This window comes from Rhipicephalus microplus, unplaced genomic scaffold (genome assembly GCF_043290135.1).
Source record: "Rhipicephalus microplus isolate Deutch F79 unplaced genomic scaffold, USDA_Rmic scaffold_200, whole genome shotgun sequence".
NCBI classification, from domain to species: domain Eukaryota; kingdom Metazoa; phylum Arthropoda; class Arachnida; order Ixodida; family Ixodidae; genus Rhipicephalus; species Rhipicephalus microplus.
In genome coordinates this window covers 95,001-100,538 of record NW_027464771.1, presented here as the reverse complement: position 1 = coordinate 100,538, position 5,538 = coordinate 95,001, and the positions used below count along the sequence as shown (strand labels likewise).

The 5,538-nt window shown below is 58.4% G+C and overlaps 2 non-coding genes across 2 annotated transcripts; both read left to right on the top strand.

Annotated features, from left to right (window-relative positions):
• The first annotated feature begins 1,232 nt into the window (after positions 1 to 1,232).
• On the top strand, positions 1,233 to 3,047 carry LOC142791969 (small subunit ribosomal RNA). The gene has a single exon (XR_012890548.1). It is a non-coding gene; the product is annotated as a small subunit ribosomal RNA (ribosomal RNA).
• Positions 3,048 to 4,766: 1,719 nt separating this feature from the next.
• Positions 4,767 to 4,919, top strand: LOC142791988 (5.8S ribosomal RNA). The gene has a single exon (XR_012890565.1). It is a non-coding gene; the product is annotated as a 5.8S ribosomal RNA (ribosomal RNA).
• Positions 4,920 to 5,538: the final 619 nt, after the last annotated feature.

Sequence of the window (5,538 nt, the reverse complement as noted above, 5' to 3'; positions counted from 1 at the left end):
ACCACGTCAGCCGGGGCGAGCGACCCACGGCGGTCTGGGTGCTTATCGCTGCTATTATAGGGGCACCCCGGCAGACGCAGAAAGAAAAAAAAAAAAATGGGGACATGGCGTGCGTCACCGTGCGGCTTCGCAGCGTTGCCGAAGTCGCCGAGCCCTTCGACTGAGCCGAACGGCGGACAGGGAACGTTGGTCGGCCGTTCTAACCTGTCGGTGCCACGCCGAGACGTCGTTAAGGAAAACCGCGTCGTGGGCCTCTACGACGCCGTCGAGTCGTTGTACGTTTGGTGTCCAGCGTGTCGGCGGCGAGTAGCGGACACGTCGTTCACGACTTCGGTCTTTCGCAGTCGACGCGAACTTGCAGAGAGTCGTGGTGCCTCACGTTTTCGGCAGAAACCGCGGCGGAATTTTCCCGTGCGTGCGCGCACGACCTCGGTGCTGTGCCGTCAGCGTAGTGTTGCACAAACTCGTGGCCTACCCAAGGTGCGGTACGTTTGCGGCCGTATCCTCGGTGGGAATTTCGTGAGTAGGGTCGCAAATTCTACGACCTCGGCGGGTTTGAGAGCGACGTAGACTTGTGGCACGCTCAACGTGCCACACGTTTCGGGGCACACCCGCGGTGAAATTTTCTCGAGTACGCTCGTATTAGTGCCCAAGGAGGTCTGGGTACTTATCGCTGCTATTATGTGGGGGTTCTCGTGAGCGGCGTACGCGAAAGCGACCGGGTGTCTGATATGCGGCGGGCTTCGGCCTCGTCAAGCGTGTCCTCGGGTCTGCTCCAGGGGAATCCACGGCAGTCGTCTGCAGCCTCATCCGCTTGATGCGTTAGGGGCTGGTTGTCGGACGGTGCCGTTTTACCACGATATCGAGGTGTGTTCCGTGTCGTCCTCGGGCGATTCAGATGCGAAAGCGCCGAAGACGCGGGCGTGACCCGTCGTCTGGCGGCTTTGCAGTCTCGGCTCCGTTGCTAGTTCCGGCCGGTCCACCGACAGTGCAGCGGGCTTGGGCAACCCGCACGGCGCGACCGAGTCGATGCAACGAAAAAGAGCGAGCATGAACGTGCTTCTTGCCGCACGGCTCCCACTCGTCTTTCGGGAAGGTTGTGCCGTAGCGAGCTCGAACGCCGTCATCTCGGAGTGCAAAATAAGCGTGTTGGGGCGCCTGAAGGTGGCCTCCGCCGCACACAGACTGCGTCCGGCCCGCCGAAGGCGAGGACGGACGCGCAGTCGAACGATTACCTGGTTGATCCTGCCAGTAATCATATGCTTGTCTCAAAGATTAAGCCATGCATGTCTAAGTACATGCCGAAATAAGGCGAAACCGCGAATGGCTCATTAAATCAGTTATGGTTCCTTAGATCGTTTCTTCCTACTTGGATAACTGTGGCAATTCTAGAGCTAATACATGCAGTGAGCCTGGAGCCCTTTGGGTAACGGGTGCTTTTATTAGACCAAGATCGATCGGGTTTCGGCCCGTATTGTGTGGTGACTCTGGATAACTTTGTGCTGATCGCATGGCCACGAGCCGGCGACGTTTCTTTCAAGTGTCTGCCTTATCAACTTTCGATGGTAGGTTACTTGCTTACCATGGTTGTTACGGGTAACGGAGAATCAGGGTTCGATTCCGGAGAGGGAGCCTGAGAAACGGCTACCACATCCAAGGAAGGCAGCAGGCGCGCAAATTACCCACTCCCGGCACGGGGAGGTAGTGACGAAAAATAACAATACGGGACTCTTTTGAGGCCCCGTAATTGAAATGAGTACACTCTAAATCCTTTAACGAGGATCAATTGGAGGGCAAGTCTGGTGCCAGCAGCCGCGGTAATTCCAGCTCCAATAGCGTATACTAAAGCTGCTGCGGTTAAAAAGCTCGTAGTTGGATCTCAGTTCCAGACGAGTAGTGCATCTACCCGATGCGACGGCTCGGACTGAACATCATGCCGGTTCTTTCTTGGTGCACTTCATTGTGTGCCTCGAGATGGCCGGTGCTTTTACTTTGAAAAAATTAGAGTGCTCAACGCAGGCGAGTCGCCTGAATAAACTTGCATGGAATAATAGAACAAGACCTCGTTTCTGTTCTGTTGGTTTTTGGAATACGAGGTAATGATTAAGAGGGACGGACGGGGGCATTCGTATTGCGGCGCTAGAGGTGAAATTCTTGGACCGTCGCAAGACGAACTACTGCGAAAGCATTTGCCAAGAATGTTTTCATTGATCAAGAACGAAAGTCAGAGGTTCGAAGGCGATCAGATACCGCCCTAGTTCTGACCATAAACGATGCCAACCAGCGATCCGCCTGAGTTACTCAAATGACTCGGCGGGCAGCTTCCGGGAAACCAAAGTATTTGGGTTCCGGGGGAAGTATGGTTGCAAAGCTGAAACTTAAAGGAATTGACGGAAGGGCACCACCAGGAGTGGAGCCTGCGGCTTAATTTGACTCAACACGGGAAAACTTACCCGGCCCGGACACTGGGAGGATTGACAGATTGAGAGCTCTTTCTTGATTCGGTGGATGGTGGTGCATGGCCGTTCTTAGTTGGTGGAGCGATTTGTCTGGTTAATTCCGATAACGAACGAGACTCTAGCCTATTAAATAGGTGCGGGGTTCCCAGCACCTTACAACCTTCTTAGAGGGACAAGCGGCTCCTAGCCGCACGAAACAGAGCAATAACAGGTCTGTGATGCCCTTAGATGTCCGGGGCCGCACGCGCGCTACACTGAAGGAAGCAGCGTGTCTTTATCCCTGTCTGAAAAGACTGGGTAACCCGTGGAACTTCTTTCGTGATTGGGATAGGGGCTTGCAATTGTTCCCCTTGAACGAGGAATTCCCAGTAAGCGCGAGTCATAAGCTCGCGTTGATTACGTCCCTGCCCTTTGTACACACCGCCCGTCGCTACTACCGATTGAATGATTTAGTGAGGTCTTCGGACCGATGTCCGGCGCGGCCTTTCGGTTGCGCCGGTCTGTTGGAAAGATGACCAAACTTGATCATTTAGAGGAAGTAAAAGTCGTAACAAGGTTTCCGTAGGTGAACCTGCGGAAGGATCATTAACGGATTGTGAAGGGTGAGCGCCTCAGCTGCGTCTGCGCCCGACACTTTCTGCCGCTGACCCCGTTTGGACGCGGGGTCGGCTTTTCCCCACGGGGCTGCCTGAATGTGGAGCGGCACCCCGTGACAAATTGTTGCGCCCAGCGGACGCCAACACCGCGACCTTGGACGGTCGGCCAGGTGGCGGACGCGGGTACAAACGGCGCAACGCACTCATAGGTCGGCTTTCGACCCGCCACTGCACCGTGGCTCGAAGCGCTCGAAATGCGCGACCCGACCGCTGCGGGACCGCCTAGTACTGTAAACAGGAGCGGCGGAGCGCGAACGGCGAGTCGTGGTTACGTCGGTAGAAGGCGAGGCTGCGCGTTCCCGAAACGCCAGCCGAGTGCCCTCCCGACCGTTCGAGCGTGCAAGAACGAGACCCGACAATCGCGCGGCGACTGCCAAGTACGAGAGGAACGGCACAAGCGTCGGCGGTCGGTCAAGGAACTGGCGATGTGACGGGTCCGCTGTGCACCAGTGCATACCGTCCCGCCGTCCGCGGCAAGCGCCTCCGCGTCCTCGGGTGACGGAGGCTGCCGGTCGGTTCTTGCAGGCGAGGGATCTCGCTGGCACCGGTTCGCGTTGACGCGCGGCCGGTCATGGCACGGCGATGCGACGGCCGAGGTGCGCAGTACTCGATGGAGGAACCGCACGCTCCGATGACCGTCCCGCCCTCCGCGGCGTATGCGTACCGACCGTAATGGTTGCAGCAGCGCCGGCCGGCTTTTGAATTCGCCACACGAAACACGGTGCGAGATCGCGGTTAGGGGAGCGTCGACGTTGCCAGGCGTTTTGCTTGCTGCCGAGGGAAAGGCGGCACGGCCACGTCGCGCTCGTCGCGATTAGCGGGTCTGCGCGCTTTGGGAAGGTGCCGCAACGACTTGCCGAAAGAGGAAGCACGGAAGAACGAGGGACTTGGACGTCCCGACAATTGAACGCACTTGCGGCCAGGCCCTTGCTGGCTTCGTTCTTCCGCCTCGAGTAGGCTCGTACGCGGCTCCGGCGCCGAAAGTGGTCCTTGGCACCGACTTCGGTGGACGTGGGAAGTGCCGCGCAAGTACGGCGCGCCTGGCTCCACCTGTTGGCTAAAGTAGGCAGCCGGATCGGCATTTTGGTGTGCGGTGGCAAACCGTGGATGCGAAAAAAGCTTGTGCGATTTCGTGGAACAAAAAGCGGGGGTCCCCCTTTTTATGCGGAGGAGACCGACCCGCCTGCCGTGGTGAACCGCGACGCCACGGTAAAAACGGGAGAGGCTTGTCGATGGGACCGTGCATCCCGCGCTCCACGGAGGCCGGGAGGCGGCCGCCCGAGGAAATGTGTAGCCGTCGAGGCCCGCATCTGCGTGCACTCTTATCCAAATGGGTGTACCGCAGGCATTTTCTGGTTAGGCGGGCCAATGAGAGCGAGCACACAACGATACCTACGGGTCCGGCTTGGAGAACCGGCTTCGACGCCTCCCGAGTATTTATAGAGGGGTGGACCACGAAAGCACTCGCAAGTAGCGAAAGCGAAACGCCGTCCGAAACACACCGTTTGCTCGATTTGCGGCAGCCGAAAAAGGCGCGGCAGAGTTTTGGAGTCCAAGCGTGCGCTGAAAAGCGCCCTTCTTGGCCACTGTTTGGCCGAGTGCCAGAAACGTTTGGTTTTGACTGTACGGAATTGAACAAACACTTTTTCACGACTCTAAGCGGTGGATCACTCGGTTCTCGGGTCGATGAAGAACGCAGCCAGCTGCGAGACTTGGTGTGAATTGCAGGACACACTGAGCACTGATTCTTTGAACGCACATTGCGGCCTTGGGTCTTCCCTTGGCTTCGTCTGTCTGAGGGTCGGATCACATATCAAGAGAGCCTTCGGCGCACAAGGGAACGTGAGCCGTCGACTCGTTTTGACCGCGTCGGCAACACGGACAGCACGCTGAACACCTCACAGCGAGCGCCAACAGCGGCCACTCAAGGGCGAGACGGTGGCGACCGTCGTGCCAGAGCCCAACCGAAACGGGGGCGACCGACTGCATTGAGGATGTGGCACCTCGTTGAGACCGCCGCAGGACTTCGAGTCGGAAGGAAGCCTGCAGGGAAAGTGCGGTCGAGGTTGCGTACTCCTCTCTGCGACCGGGCGCGCAAGAGCTGCGAGAGCCACGGACGCGCAACTTTAACGCACGGTAAACACGAGGAGCGAAAGCCGGCCAGCAAAGCTTCTCCAGCCGTGCGCAAAGTGCGCGAGATCGCAGCCTTGCGTGTCGCTTGTTGCCCTCGAAGTAAGCAGGGTGTCCCGTAGACCGGGCGCTCGAACACGCTGCGGGGCCGTGCCTCCTCCAGGCTTTGCCGCGCGAACAGGGAACGTTCGCGCGCAAAGCGCAGGGAGGTGAGGAGGCTGCGCCCGACGTTTGCGGTTCGCTGCGTACGCGGTTGATGCGGAGAGCACGGCGCGACGACTTGCCGCGAAGCG